This window comes from Eptesicus fuscus, chromosome 17 (genome assembly GCF_027574615.1).
Source record: "Eptesicus fuscus isolate TK198812 chromosome 17, DD_ASM_mEF_20220401, whole genome shotgun sequence".
In the NCBI taxonomy this organism is placed as follows: Eukaryota; Metazoa; Chordata; class Mammalia; order Chiroptera; family Vespertilionidae; genus Eptesicus; species Eptesicus fuscus.
The window spans coordinates 17,377,999-17,394,421 of record NC_072489.1 but is presented as its reverse complement, the minus strand read 5'-3'; the positions used below and the strand labels follow the sequence as shown (position 1 = coordinate 17,394,421).

The window sequence follows — 16,423 nt, the reverse complement described above, 5'->3', positions numbered from 1 at the left end:
TAAAACAAAAAACAAAAAACAAACAAACTGCCCAGGAAACTACAGAAACAATGATGACTAATATAAATTTTCTAAAACCTCTAGGATGAGTTAATGCATTGAGATCAGCAATTTCACTTCTGGGGATTTATCCAAAAGAAACAAAATCACTATCTCAAAGAGATATTGGCACCTGCATTTTCACTGCAGCATTATTTACAACTAGAGGCCCGATGCACAAAAATTTGTGCAAGAGTAGACCTTCCTTTCCCTGGCTGCTGGCACTGGCTTCTCTCCGGCACCTGGGACCCAGGCTTCTCTCCTCTGGCCGCCAGCAGGCACCTGAGACCGGGCTGGCTTCCCTCGGGCCGCCTGCAGGCACCCGGGACCCCGGCTAACTTCCCTCTGCCCGGCTTCGTCAGGAAGGATATCCGTAATGATGTCCGGAAGACATCGGTCTAATTAGCATATTACCCTTTTATTATTATAGAAGATAATCAAGTCATGTCAATAACCTACATGTCTATCAATAGATGAATGGATAAGAAAATTTGGTATATTTTTATTGGTAGATACAATGGAATGTTATTTGGCCATAAAAAAGAAAGGGAACTTGTCATTTGCAACAACATGGATGGGCCTTGAGGTCTTTATGCTAACTGAATTAATTCACAGAAGGACAAATATCATAAATATCACTTCTATGTAAAATCAAAAAAAGAAAAAAAAAAAAGAAAGCTCAAGAAAACAGATTGATAGTTGCCAGAGGTGGGAGATGAGGTGTGGGCAAATAGGTAAAGGTGACCAAAAGGTGCAAATTTTCAGTCTTAAAATAAGCAAATCCTGGGGATGTAATGTGCAACATCTACCTAATAAAAGAGCAACACGCTAATTGACCGTACCTTTGCAACACCCACCAGCCAATCAGGAGTGAGTATGCAAATTAACCCAACAAAGATGGTGGGTTAATTTGCATGTGTGGCTGCTCCTGTCCTCTGAACAGCGTAGGAAGGTGGAAAGGCGGCTCTGGCCAGAGCGAAGGCGGTGCCGGCAGCCAGGGAAAGGAAGGCCCATTCTGGCACGAATCTTCGTGCATCGGGCTTCTAGTAGTTAGTAATACTATATTGTATATTTGAAAGTTGCTAAGAGAGTTGACCTTTTTTTCTTTTTAATCCTCACGTAAGGATATTTTTCCATTAATTTTTAAAGCGAGTGGAAGGGAGGAAGAGAGACACACAGAGAGAAATATTGATGTGAGAGAGTCTCATCGATTGGTTGTCTCTTGCATGCACCCCCACCAGGGCTGGTATTGAGTCTGCAACTCAGGTACATGTCCTTAACCAGAATCAAACTCAGAACCCTTCAGTTCACCGGCCAATGCCCTATCCACTGAGCAAATCCGGCAAGGGCAAGAGAGTCAATCCAAAAAGTTCTCATCACAAGAAAAAAGTTAGTAACTATGTGTGCTGATGAATGTTAACTAGACTTACTGTGATCATTTTGCAATATATACAAATATCAAATCATCACACTGTGAACCTAAGATGAATATAATGTTATGTCAATTATATCTCAATTTTAAAAAGAATTTACTTTAAAAATAATAATGAATACACTATCAGGATCCACTTGATATATGTAAAACAATGGTCTGGAAAAAATGCAAAGAACTTAATATTTTTATCAGTTAGAACCGAAAGAAAATAAATGAATTAATTGCAAAGCTAAAAAAACATATAAAGAACAATAAAAAAGGCAAAAGATGAATAAAAAAGAAATAAAGATAAAAGCCCACATAAGTGAGGTAAATAGGAGAAAAGCAGTAATTCTGGTTAACAAACTGCCGTGTTTAAAAAATAATAAAATAAACAATTAGCTAGCTTAAGAAAAAGTGGGGAGACACAAATATACAAATAGGGAAATAACCTTTGAAACAAAAGAAATTTTAAATATCATGACACTACTTTGCAGATCTCTCTGCTGCACATAAATTTGAAGACCTTGGTAAAGTAGAAATTACCTAGGGAAAACAAAGATGAACAAAATTGACATCATTAGGATAATAAAGCTTAAACAGGCAAATTTACATAGAGAAAGTCAACTGAACTACCTCATTTAAAAAAGCACCACTACCCCTGGGCCAGTTGGGCTCAGCGTTAGGGCGTGGGCTCTCAGACTGAAGTGTTACAGGTTAGGTTCCAGTCAAGGGCACCTGTACCTCAGTTGATTAAAAAACAAAACAAACAACAACAAACAAAAAACACACCAAAAGAGAATATAAATTGTCACTCCTTTAATAATAAAATAAACTATATATGCTTCAGTCCTAAAGCTAGCATCTTCTCTAATGGGAAAATACCAGAGGTATTTTCACCAAGAATGGGAACAATCCTCTCTAATAAAATGGTAATATGCAAATTAACCATCACTCCACTACATAAGCCACGCCCACCAGCCAAGCCAAGCCCACCATCCAATCAGGGCGAGTATGCAAATTAACCCCAGCCAAGATGGCTACAGCCACAGAGAGCCATCATTGGTAACAGAGCAAGCCAAGGTAACAGAGCAAGCCAAGCTTTCCGATAGCCGTTGCAGGCCTAAGCCTCCACTCAAGCTACAAAGTTTCAATTATAGAAGGTAAACAAATTCAAACAGAAATGGGCAGAACGGAGCTTGAGAGAGCAAGCCAGGGTTGCCGGCAGCAACAGGGGAAGCAAAGCTTTCCGCACACCCTGGCCGGGCTCACCCACTTAAGGCTACAAAGTTTCAACTGTAGAAGGTGAATTAACTGCAACAGAAATGGCTGCCACCCCGGAAGGAGCAGGAGGCTTGGCTCCGCTCCAGGCTACAAAGTTTCAATTGTAGAAGGAAAATAAGTTCCAGATACCAGGGCCTCCGCTTAGGTTGCCAGGGGGCGTGGCCGGCCTGCAAACCACCACAGGCCCCTCGCTCAGGCCGCCCTACGCCCCAAGGGAACCCCCACCCTGATCCGGGACACCCTCAGGGCAAACCAGCTGGCCCCCACCCCTGTACCAGGCCTCTATCCCATCTAATAAAAGAGTAATATGCAGATTGATCATCACTGCAACACACAATATAGCTGCCCCCATGTGGTCAAAGATCCTGCCCCCATGTGGACACATGATGGCCACTACAAGATGGCCAACAGGAGAGGGCAGGTGGGAGGCACCCGGCCTGCAAGGGAGGGCAGTTGAGAGGGACCAGGCTTGCAAGGGAGGGCAGTTGGAGGTGATCAACCCTGCAGGAGAGGGCAGTTAGGGGTGACCAGACCAGCAGAGGAGGGAAGTTGGGGGCAAACAGGCTGGCAGGGGAGCAGTTAAGCATCAACCAGGCTGGCAGCGGAGTGGTTAGGGGGTGATCAGGCTGGCAGGCAGAAGCGGTTAGGGGCATTCAGGAAGGCAGGCAGGCAAGCAAGCAGTTGGGAGTCAGCAGTCCTGGATTGTGAGAGGGATGTCCGACTGCCCGTTTAGGCCCGATCCTGGTGGGCAGTCAGACATCCCTCCAGGAGTCCCAGATTGGAGAGGGTACAGGCTGGGCTGAGGGACAACCCCCCTCCATGCACGAATTTCGTGCACTGGGCTTCTAGTGTAAGAATATCCATACTATTCAATACAGTGCAGTAGAAATTGGTTAGTGCAATTAGATAAGAAAATGCAACTACACAAAAGAATTGGTAGAGAAGTAAAATTATTAGTATTTGAAAATTATATGTTAGAATACCTGGAAAGAGCATAGTTTCCCAAATCAAGGCTCTATTAACATTTGGGGGACATAATTCTTGCTTTGGGGAGGCTGTCCCATGCATTGTAAGATGTTTTAACAGCATCTCTGGCTTTTACGCTCTAGATGCCAGTAGCACATTCCTCACACAGTTATGACAACCTAAAGTTTAGGGCCTAAACTGTCTTCAGACATTAACAAATTTGCATAGAGGATACAATGAGCTAGGTTGAAAACCAATGCCTTAAATAATCTATAATAATAGAAGCATAATATGCTAATTAGACCAGACGTCCTTCCAGACCACCTTCTGGACGAAGCTGAGGCTGCAGGGAAGCCCGGGCCCTGGGTGCCAGATGGAAGCCGGTGCTGGCAGCCAGGGAAAGAAGGCCTACTCTTGCAAGAATTTCGTGCATCGGGCCTCTAATTAATGATAAAACTAATTCAAACACTTATATTTGCTGTTGTTACCTTTGCTTTTAGAGTCAGATTAAAAAAAATTATTACCAAGAAATACATCAAATAGCTTACTCCCTATGTTTTTCTTTTAGGAGTTTCAGTTGCCTCCCGAACACCCCCGACCTGGAGGCTGAGATGAATCCTGCAACCCAGGTATGCGCCCTTGACCTGGGATGGAACCCACAACCCTTAAGTGTGTGGATGTTGCTCCAACCACTGAGAAACACCTACCAGGGCTTTAATCCATTTGTAAGTTATTTTTTGTGTATGGTGTAAGATAGTGGCCCAATTTCATTCTTTTGCATATGGCTATCCAGTTTCCCCAACACAATTTACTAAAGAGACTGTTCTTTCCTCCTTTGTGTATTCATGGCTCCTTAGTCATAAATTAATTGACCATATATGGATGGGTTGATTTCTGGGCTCTCTATTCTGTTCCATTCATCTATGTCTGTTTGTTTTTTAAAAAATATTTTTATTGATTTTGTACAGAGAGGAAGGGAAAGGGATAGAGTTAGAAACATTGATGAGAGAGAAACATCGATCAGCTGCCTCCTGCACACTCCCTACTGGGTATGTGCCCGCACCAAGGTACATGCCCTTGACCGGAATCGAACCCGGGACCCTTGAGTCCACAGGCCAATGCTCTACCCACTGAACCAAAACAGTTAGGGCAATCTATGTCTGTTTTTATATCAATACCACACTGTTTGAGTACTAAAGTTTTGTAATATAGTATAAAATCAGAAAGCATGATGCCTCCAGATTCTTTTTTCTTTCTCAGCATTGCTTTGTCTTTCAAGGTCTTTTATGGTTCTACTAGAGGCCCGGTGCATGAAAATTCATGCACTGGAGAGAGGTCCCTCAAACCAGCCTGCCCCCTCTCAGTCTGGGAGCCCTCAGGGTCAGGAGGCGACCCGGCGATCAGGGGAAGGTGACGCCCCCATCACACCTCTGCTGCTTCCATTGCCGACAGCACAAGCCTCGGCCAGCCCTGGGCAGCTGGGTGGCTGGGCAGCTGCCATCTGAGGCTTGCCTGTGCCTCAGGCCTGCCCTGGGAGGCTGGGGGGCTGAGGGGACTGGGGGACTCTGGAGGCAGGTGCACGGCAAGGCCAGGCCTGCCTGGGGGTGGGCCTGGCCTTGCCGCATGCCTATCACTCCAGCGGGGTTAAGGGGACTGGGCGCCACCATATTGTGGCTGTGGACACCACCATCTTTGAGAGCGGGGCAGTCAATTAGCATATTCCCTCCTTATTGGCTGTGGGCACCACCATCTTTGAGGGCAGGACAGTCAATTAGCATATTCCCTCCTTATTGGCTATGGATGCTGCCATCTTTGCGATGGTGTGAGGGTCAATTAGCATATTCCCTTTTTATTAGGTAGGATATAAATTTTAGGACTATTTGTTCTATCTAAGTGAAAAATGCCATTGAACTTCTGATAAAGATGGCATTGAATCTGCTATATTCGGGTAATATAGACATTTTAATAATATTAATTCTTCCAAACCATGAGCACAAAATATCTTTCCATTTATTTGTGTCTTCTTCAATTACTTTCATCAATGTCTTACAGTTTTTAGTGTACAGGTCTTTCACCCCCTTGGTTAAATTTAACCCTAGCTATTCTATTATTTTTGATGCAACTGTAAATTACATTATTTTCTAATTTCTCTTTATCATAGTTTGTTAGTGTAGAGAAATGCAACAGATTTTGTATATTGATTTTATATCCTGAAACTTTACTGAATTTATTAGTTCTGTTTACTGGTGGTCTTTAGAGTTTTCTATATATAATATGCCATTTGCAAACAGTGGTAGTTTTACTTCTTGATTTCCAATTTGGATGCCTTTCATTTCTTTTTCTTGCCTAATTGCTCTGGGTAGGACTTGCAATACTATGTTGAATAAAGTGGCATCCTTGTCTTGTTCCTGATCCTGGATGAAAAGTTTTCAGCTTTACACCACTGTGTATGATGTTAGCTATGGCCTTCTTGTCATATATGGCCTAAATTATGTTAAGGTACACTCCCTGCATACCCACTTTGTTGAGTGTATAAGCATTCTTCTTCAAGCTGAGATTCTATATTCTCCCATGTGTCAAAACCAAAAATAGGGAGCTAGCTGTAGACATGGATCATGCCTATAACTCTAATTTCATAAAACCATATAATTAAGATAAGAGCAGTATTTGGAGGAATAATGCCATAATGATCAACAAAAATATAGGCAGAATGTAGAGAAATGGCTATAATAATGTTATCTGATCCATACCAATTTAAACAACCACTTCTTCCACATTCCAAGCACTACCATCACAAAAACAAAGCTCTGCTCCTGCTATCAGAGAGATTAAACTTTTTGCTTATCTTTATCTATACTCATGGATTGCCACACAGGCCTGGTCAAGCTCAAGAAAGATGTTCCATTTTCTGGAAAAGATGATCTCCCATACTACCACTGGTCAGCTCTTTTCTTTTTAAAAAAAGCTTTATTTTAAAATTTTGGTTATAGTTTCATTTTTGTTTTCTTAACAAGGCTACGTCTCTCAGGATTAAAAAGAATAAAATTCTGCCCTAACTGGTTTGGCTCACTGGCTAGAGTGTCGGCCTGTGGACTCGAGGGTCCCAGGTTCGATTCCGGTCAAGGGCATGTACCTTGGTTGCAGGCGCATGACCAGTGGGGAGTGTGCAGGAGGCAGCTGATCAATGTTTCTAACTCTCTATCCCTCTCCCTTCTTCTCTGTAGAAAATTAATAAAATTTATTTTTTTAAAAAAAGAATAAAATTCTAAAGACTTAAACAACAAAGCAATGTCAAGGGAAGGGAACAACTGCCCCATTTTCTAGGACAGGCGTCCTCAAACTACGGCCCGCGGGCCACATGCGGGTGTTTTTTGCGATTTTGTTTTTTTACTTCAAAATAAGATATGTGCATTGTGCATAGGAATTTGTTCATAGTTTTTTTTAAACTATAGTCTGGCCCTCCAATGGTCTGAGGGACAGTGAACTGACCCCCTGTTTAAAAAGTTTGAGGACTCCTGCTCTAGGATATAATAGCTATTCCAGTTTAATACCTAACTTGAAAACAAAATTAATTTTTTATATTTTCTAAATGAAACAATGTACAATCATCATCTTAATCTGTGCTTATGCTAATTTTCAAACACAAAACTTAATTTTAAGCTTGGAAAAAAACTTTCAACAGGAATAGTGACTAACCTTAGGATATAGTGTGTACCTTACAGGAAATTTCAATCAAAACACAGTAATACCCTTGGACGGTTGGCTCAATGGATAGAGCGTCAGCCTGTGGACTGAAGAGTCCCAGGTTCGATTCCCATCAAGGGCACATGCCCAGGTTGTGATCGAGCAAGGGCACATGCTCGATCCTCAGTAGGGAGCATGCAAGAGGCAGCCGATCAATGATCCTCTGTAATCATTGATGTTTCTCTCTTTCCCTCTCCCTCCCTCTCTGAAAAGAATAAAAATACATATTTAAAAACAAACAAACAAACAAAGAAAATCACACACAGTAATAATGCCATTAATGAAGTACTCAATTTAGAATCTGGAACATTCTTTCATCAAAGGAGGAATGATATTCAGTCCGAGTGTGTCTCAAGATCTTCATCTCTTATTGGCTCTACTTGTATTTTCTATTCAGTAGCTGGATTAATGCTTTGAACATTAGTATTTTTCATTACTGTAGATTACATGCTGTTTGGAGCTCAGTTTCCACTTGTTATTCTTTTTTTTTTTTTTTTTTTTTTTTTTTTTTGTGGGCATAATTTTATTCAGTCTTTGAAGCAAATTTTTTTTTTTTTTTTTTTTTTTTTTTTTTTTTTTTAAATTTCTTTATTGATTAAGGTGTCACATATTTGTCCTCATCCCCCCATTCCCATCTCACTCCTCTCCCCACGCATGCCCCAATCCCCTGTTGAACTTAACCGTTGGATAGGCTTATATGCATGCATACAGGTCCTTTGGTTGAACTCTCCCCCTCCCCCCACCCTCCCCCTACCCTCCCCTATCCTCCCTCTGAGGCCCGATAGTCCGATCGATGCCTCCTTGCTTCTGGTTCTGTTCTTGTTCCTCAGTCTATGTTGTTCATCATTTCCCCTAGATGAGCGAGATCATATGTCACTAGATATATACTAATAAGCACTGAATGTGAGACGAGCAATAATAGTTATGCTGACAGGCAAATGAATCAGTCTGTAGCGAGCTTCCCCCTGGACCAACAGTTCTTTTGAGACTCAATTTCAATGTCCAGTAGTTCCTTATGTGTACATGTCAGCACTGACCCCCCAGCTCTGGATGGTGGACAAATGGCGGTAACGGAGGTCCGACTCCCTCTGGTTTGGTCTCGGCCGAACCCAGGGGCACGGCGTCACCCGGACTAAGGGGCACGTGGCCTCACCCATACCCAAGGGGCACGTGGTCTCACCCGGGCCTGGGACCCAGCCTCACCCGGATGGATCCAGGGGCACACGGCCTCACCCGGACCCAGGCTCTGGCTTCACCCGGACCCAGGGACACTTGGCCTCTCCCAGACCCAGGGCCACTTGGGCTCACCCGGGCCTAGGTGCACGAGGCCTCATCTGGATCCAGGGACACATGGTCGCACCCGGACCCAGGGACGCTTGGCCTCTCCCAGACCCAGGGCCACTTGGGCTCACCCGGACCTAGGTGCACGAGGCCTCATCTGGATCCAGGGACACATGGTCGCACCCGGACCCAGGGACGCTTGGCCTCTCCCAGACCCAGGGCCACTTGGGCTCACCCGGGCCTAGGTGCACGAGGCCTCACCCGGATCCAGGGACACATGGTCTCACCCGGACACAGGGACGCTTGGCCTCTCCCAGACCCAGGGCCACTTGGGCTCACCCGGGCCTAGGTGCACGAGGCCTCATCCGGATCCAGGGACACCTGGTCGCACCCGGACCCAGGGACGCTTGTCCTCTCCCAGACCCAGGGCCACTTGGGCTCACCCGGGCCTAGGTGCACGAGGCCTCATCTGGATCCAGGAACACATGGTCTCACCCGGACCCAGGGACGCTTGGCCTCTCCCAGACCCAGGGCCCCTTGGGCTCACCCGGACCGAGGTGCACGAGGCCTCATCTGGATCCAGGGACACCTGGTCGCACCCGGACCCAGGGACGCTTGGCCTCTCCCAGACCCAGGGCCACTTGGGCTCACCCGGTCCTAGGTGCACGAGGCCTCATCTGGATCCAGGGACACATGGTCGCACCCAGACCCAGGGACGCTTGGCCTCTCCCAGACCCAGGGCCACTTGGGCTCACCCGGGCCTAGGTGCACGAGGCCTCACCCGGATCCAGGGACACATGGTCTCACCCGGACACAGGGACGCTTGGCCTCTCCCAGACCCAGGGCCACTTGGGCTCACCCGGACCTAGGTGCACGAGGCCTCATCTGGATCCAGGGACACATGGTCGCACCCGGACCCAGGGACGCTTGGCCTCTCCCAGACCCAGGGCCACTTGGGCTCACCCGGGCCTAGGTGCACGAGGCCTCACCCGGATCCAGGGACACATGGTCTCACCCGGACACAGGGACGCTTGGCCTCTCCTAGACCCAGGGCCACTTGGGCTCACCCGGGCCTAGGTGCACGAGGCCTCACCCGGATCCAGGGACGCATGGTCTCACCCGGACCCAGGGACACTTGGCCTCTCCCAGACCCAGGGCCACTTGGGCTCACCCGGGCCTAGGTGCACGAGGCCTCATCCGGATCCAGGGACGCATGGTCTCACCCGGACCCAGGGACGCTTGGCCTCTCCCAGACCCAGGGCCACTTGGGCTCACCCGGGCCTAGGTGCACGAGGCCTCACCCAGATCCAGGGACACATGGTCTCACCCGGACCCAGGGACGCTTGGCCTCTCCCAGACCCAGGGCCACTTGGGCTCACCCGGGCCCAGGTGCACGAGGCCTCATCCGGATCCAGGGACGCATGGTCTCACCCGGACCCAGGGACGCTTGGCCTCTCCCAGACCCAGGGCCACTTGGGCTCACCCGGGCCTAGGTGTACGAGGCCTCACCCGGATCCAGGGACACATGGTCTCACCTGGACCCAGGGGCGCTTGGTCTTTTCCAGACCCAGGGGCACGTGGCCTCACCCGGGCCTAGGTGCTCGAGGCCTCACCCGGATCCAGGGACACATGGTCTCACCCGGACCCAGGGACACTTGGCCTCTCCCAGACCCAGGGCCACTTGGGCTCACCCGGGCCTAGGTGCACGAGGCCTCATCTGGATCCAGGGACACATGGTCTCACCCGGACCCAGGGACGCTTGGCCTCTCCCAGACCCAGGGCCACTTGGGCTCACCCGGGCCTAGGTGGACGAGACCTCACCCGTATCCAGGGACACATGGTCTCACCCGGACACAGGGACGCTTGGCCTCTCCCAGACCCAGGGCCACTTGGGCTCACCCGGGCCTAGGTGCACGAGGCCTCACCCGGATCCAGGGACACATGGTCTCACCCGGACCCAGGGACGCTTGGCCTCTCCCAGACCCAGGGCCACTTGGGCTCACCCGGGCCTAGGTTCACGAGGCCTCACCCGATCCAGGGACACATGGTCTCACCTGGACCCAGGGATGTTTGGCCTCTCCCAGACCCAGGGCCACTTGGGCTCACCCGGGCCTAGATGCGCGAGGCCTCAACTGGATCTATTGACCCCTGGCCTCACTCGGACCCAGGGGAGCGCGGCCTCCCCCAGACCCAGGGGCGCTTGGCACCTCCGCAAGAGTCCCGCCTCTCCCCGCAGGCATCTGGGTCTCCCACGGGTCCCCAGAAGCTGGATTTCAGTGTGATGGAGAGCTAATCTCCCCTAGGTTTGGAACAAAAGCCCCTTTCCCCCGCCACCAACCAGACCCACGCGCCTCCACACCTCATCCCCTCCGATTTCGCTGGTTTCCTCTTCCCTCTTAGCTATAAATCTACCATTCAGCCATCTCTCCTGTAGTTCTGGATGGCAGAGGCTCTGTCCTCCATTCGTGCCCCTGAAATTGCTGTGCGCGGTGGAGTTCGCAGTTCCTTTGTTTAACTTAGCCGCCTTCTTGATTCTCCTCTGTCAAAATGGCTTAAAGGGCTTGAATGTAAGATGAGAACTCCTAAGAATCCTCCAAATCGGTGTTGGCGGCCTCCGGGGCCTCGAGGATCTCACTGCGCAGTTCGGCCAGGTCGGTGGCGCGGATGCGCCCCTCCTGCAGAAAGATGGTCTCTTCCTTCACAGAGAGCTGCTGCGCCGAGTCCGCGGCCGCCGCCACAGCAGCTGCTGCGGCGCCCACGAGCCCATGGCCCCGGCTGCGGTGCTGACTGAGAGGAGCAGCCGCCCGGTCTGGGGAGACGCGAGCAGCAGTCGCCACCCTCACTAGTCCATGTTCCAGTTGTATTTCCGAAACTGCCATGTGAGGCAACACATCAGCCTTCACCTCCGCCGTCATCTTTTTCGAATTCCCCAATTTGTTCTTCTTAATCCCTTGAATTCAGTCAACTCTACTGAGGTCTAGTGGCGCCGGGAGGTGCACGGAGAGGGCGCCCGGGCCTCCGTCCGTTGTGCGGGGCGCGCGGCCCGCGGAACCAGGCGCGCGGGGGGCCTCGCGGCGGGGATGGGCGCTGGGCGGCCGCCGGGCTCCGGAAGCCGCTGCCGCCGCGGCGTCCCCAGTGCCCCGGGCCGGGCGGCCTGCGGGGGCGGCGCAGTTGCGAAACTGAGTGAGTATCTACAGTTAAGTCTTGATTGTTGTTGGTGTCACTAGGAGGAATTGTCCTCCAGGCCAATTGTCCATGAGGACCCTCTTTGTCTATATAGGAAGAGTTGCTGTGCAGGAGACATGAGGCTCCTGTGTCTGTGTCCCTCTGTATTCCTTGCAAACACCTCTGAGAGAAACGCGCCCTGGAGTTTCGCCCGCTGCCTGGAACTGGGTTTCAATGTAGTTGGAACTGGGTCTCAGCGCAGTCTGGCGCCTTTGTCTCCTTCCCAGCAGGGCCATTCAGTGGCGCAGGCAACAGTCCCTCCTCTGCGCGCCCTCCCGTGTGTGCCTCTGGAGCCGCCGCTCCTCTGTGCCTCTGCCCCACAGGCCAAATTCATTCCCCCAGCCTGTGCCTGGCTTCCCAGGGTTTCGCCCGGAACTGGGGTTCAGTGCAGTCGGAACTGGGGTTCAGCACGGTCCGGAGCCCTTGTCTCCTTCCCGCTAGGGCAGTTCAGTGGCGCAGGCAACAGTCCGTCCTTTGCGCCCCTTCCTGCGCGCGCCTCTGGAGCTCTGCCTTCCCCCGCTCCTCTGTGCCTGCGCCCCACAGCCCAGATTCATTCCCCCAGCCTGCGCCTGGCTTCCCAGGGTTTCGCCCGGAACGGGGTTCAGTGCAGTCGGAGCCGGCGCTCAGCGCAATCCGGAGCCTTTATCTCCTTCCTGCCAGTGAACGCCGGCCAGGCCGTCAGCCGCCCCTTCCTCTCCGGCTCTATCCTCCCCGCAGGCGCGCGTGCTCGTGTCTCCGTCCGTTTCTCCATACCTCAGGCTTTTGCGGCTCCCCCGACTGTCCCCGTGGCCTTCTCCTTCTCCCCAGCTGTGGGCATTTCAGTCCGCCAGCTTTCCTGTGGTTCTGGACGATGACCGTTCTGACCTCTAGTTGTATTTTTGAAATTGTTGTGCCCGGCTGCGGGTTAGGTGTTTAACCTATGGCGCCATCTTGGTTTTCTCTCCACTTGTTATTCTTGCTTGCGTTTTCTACCTGCTGTTTTTTTCTCATGTTGGACTTTCAGCACATTCCTTCCCCGAGCAGTCTGAAAGTTTCTTCCACCTTTTCTCTTCTCCCCTCCTTGATCATTTCCTTCCTCTTCAGAATCAGAGGTTGATGTAACCCATTTTAGCTAAAGTTTTCACTTTTGACTCAACTTTTTCCTTCCCTTCTTTATTTGTCTGGCTCTTTCCTTCGTTAATCTTCCTTCAGGCGCTCTTCATCCTTTTTAAGCTGCATTTTAGGTTGTTTTTTCTTCTTGCCCCTTTTTACTTTTATCTTCTTCAGTCACTGTATCGCTCTCTGAAGTACAGGTCTGTTTTACCATTTTGGGTCTGCCCCTTGGTTTTGGAATCTTGACCTCTGTAGCAGCAGGTCGTCCTCCTTTAGGACTCACTTTTAGATTAATAGATGCTGTTGCTGCAGTCACTGCTCCTGCCTCCTTGGTTTCTATTGCTTCTCTGCCTTTCTCTTCATTCCTCTTCTGGTAGATTTAGGAAAGGTTATGTCAATTGCTTTACTCACATCCTCATTGCTGCCTTTTACTTCATGGTCATTATCATTCTTTGAAACACTAGTTTCTTTTTAAACTTCAACATCAGATGACACATTTGATCATTCAGCTCAGTGGTCAGCAAACCGCGGCTCACGAGCCACATGCGGCTCTTTGGCCCCTTGAGTGTGGCTCTTCCACAAAATACCACGGCCGGGGCGAGTCTATTTTGAAGAAGAGGTGTTAGAAGAAGTTTAAGTTTAAAAAATTTGGCTCTCAAAAGAAATTTCAATCGTTGTACTGTTGATATTTGGCTCTGTTGACTAATGAGTTTGCCGACCACTGCTTTAGCTGATGCCTGTTGACTTGAAAATTTCACTTTCGGATTGTTATCTTGAAGCATGGTGGTCCCTCCTTTGGAAAACTGCTGTTTGAACTACTCTGCTATTTTTAGGTAATCTCTTTTTTTAATATATTTTATTGATTTTTTACAGAGAGGAAGGGAGAGGGATAGAGAGTTAGAAACATCGACGAGAGAGAAACATCGATCAGCTGCCTCCTGCTCAACCCCTATTGGGAATGTGCCCGCAACCAAGGTACATGCCCTTGACCGGAATTGAACCTGGGACCTTTCAGTCCACAGGCCAACGCTCTATCCACAGAGCCAAACCGGTTAGGGCTAGATAGTCTCTTATTCTATAAAATATAACTTTGTTTTTTAGCTTGAATAATAGAAAAGATAAACTTAACTGTCTGACCTTGCAAGCTAGCCGTCTAAAGGGGCTGATACACTATATTAATTCCCATATTCTGCCAAGTGTTTGTTCATCCAAGGTTACAGGTGTTTGATTAGATATAATATATACTCAAAGTTGCAAGTTGTCTGTATAGATATTACAGGTGTTGATTAGATATAATATGTATTCAAGGTTACAAGCTGTCTTACACAAAGAACTAGAAGGATATAAAAAAGAAAATACTCCCTCCTGTGTTAGTTCAGAATTTGACAGAGGTAATATGCTCTGAACCTGCGCGCAATAAAGATGACTCCTAACTAACTGGCTCATTAGGCGTCTTGTCTAGCTTGCCAACTTGCGATACAACAATCTATCTCCCATAAACCTTCATTAAAACCCTTTATTTATCTGTTTTTCCATACTTTTCCATATTTTCTGAATAAGGGAATATATCCTTTGGTCCTAAAAAAAAAAGCAGTCTCGTGAGTTCCAAAAAAGAAAATGGACAGTTTGTCTGTGGGAAGTCTATTTCTTTTGAAACTTCAACATCAGATGACACATATGCTTGAGCTGACCAAATGAAGATAACCTTTCATCTTGAAGATAAGGTCTCCAGGTTTGAAATTAAGAGTCATGTTTCTCGAGGGGTGATTCCAGGGGTTCAAAGTCCCAAAGGTCAAAATCCGGGGTTGCCTCTAGGCTCCCAGGCAAGCCGCTGGCCAGCTCTTTCTTACAGAGGCTTTTTCTTTTAATGTTATTGAAAGTTTGAAAAATGAAAAGGAAATAAACCCATAATTTTACCAGCCTCATATATATTACACCTGTGATACATTTTTAAAAGTTATTTCTGATAAAGTGTTCTAAAGATTTGTTATACAACAATGTGAATATATTTAACACTACTGAATTTAAGATGATAAATTTAATGTTCTGTGTTTTCCACCACAATAAAAAACAACTATAGAATGTACAACACTAAGCGTGAACCCTAATGTAAACTCTGTACTTTACTTAATAATATATCAATATTGGCTCATCAGTTGTAACAAATGTGTCCCACTAAAGCAAGATGTTAAAAAAGGGGAAACGGGGAAAGAATGAAGGGGTATACAGAACTCTGAATTTTTCACTCAATTTTTTTCTTTGAACCTAAAACTCCTTAAAAAAGAGTCGAGTTTAAAACAGTATTTCCTACTATAAGGCATTTTCCATTTGTAAATATCATTTGCCTACATTCAATCACAATGACTACACATCTCATATTCCTTGAGGAAATACTCAATTACATATATGACTGCTCACAATATTTCTCCAAACAGTATAAAACAGATAAAAATCCCTGCTGTCTTTCTTACTTGCACTCTTTCATCGGTTACAACTTGCTCTTTCCCTATGTAGCATCTGTGGGGAGTTAAGGACAAAACAGTTACGGAACTCTTGCAGCCTTTCTCAACAGGTGTTCCATGAGAGAACAAAGACATCTACTGGGCAATGAACTAACTGTTATCCTACATGTCTAGAATGGTAGTGGTTTTGTGCCAAATAGGAGGAAAATTGAGAAAGTAATCACTGAAATATATATATAATTCTGTGGTTCAGATGAGAAACCCTGTTGAGAAAGATGTTAGAGATATGGAAAACTAACCAAAACTAACTTACAACATTAAGAGTAGCTAATACTCAGTAATCTCATTCCTATTTTGTACAGACAAGAGAAGCTAACAAAACAAAAACATATATGTAACACTGGGTAAGACCTGTAAAGAAACTACTTTAACTTAATCTTTCAAAATATATTCTTAAGCTGCTTCTGCTAAACTCTACAGATCAAATGCATCATAACCATTAATAGTTTCCTGATAAGTATATAATCCTCACAAGAGAAAATGAGTATACTCAAATCCTGAGGGAAATATAAGACCAGAATTATTCTGACCAGAATTGAAAACAAGAAGCTCTTAAAAAATAAAATCTATAATTATAAAAGGGTAATATGCTAATTAGACCGGACGTCTTCCAGGCGTCCTTCCTGACGAAGCCGGGGCCAGGGGGAAGCCAGCCTGGATTCCGGGTGCCTGTGGGCGGCTGGACGGAAGCCAACCCGGGTCCTGGGTGCCAGAGGAAAGCCGGTGTCGGCAGCCTGGGTCCTGGGTGCCAGAGGGAAGCCTGTGCTAGAAGCCAGGGGAAGGAAAGCCTACTCTTGCATGAATTTTCGTGCATCGGGCCTCTAGTATTAAAATAATACCACTTTAAAATTTATTT

At 47.4% G+C, this 16,423-nt stretch overlaps 1 protein-coding gene and 1 pseudogene across 3 annotated transcripts in view; both read right to left on the bottom strand.

The window, feature by feature from the left end:
- The window catches only part of MICU1 (mitochondrial calcium uptake 1), a 181,929-nt gene that overhangs the window by 145,674 nt on the left and 19,832 nt on the right, over positions 1–16,423 (bottom strand). The gene's annotated exons all lie outside the window — the stretch shown is intronic.
- LOC103289586 (PC4 and SFRS1-interacting protein-like) lies at positions 12,901–14,796 on the bottom strand (annotated as a pseudogene).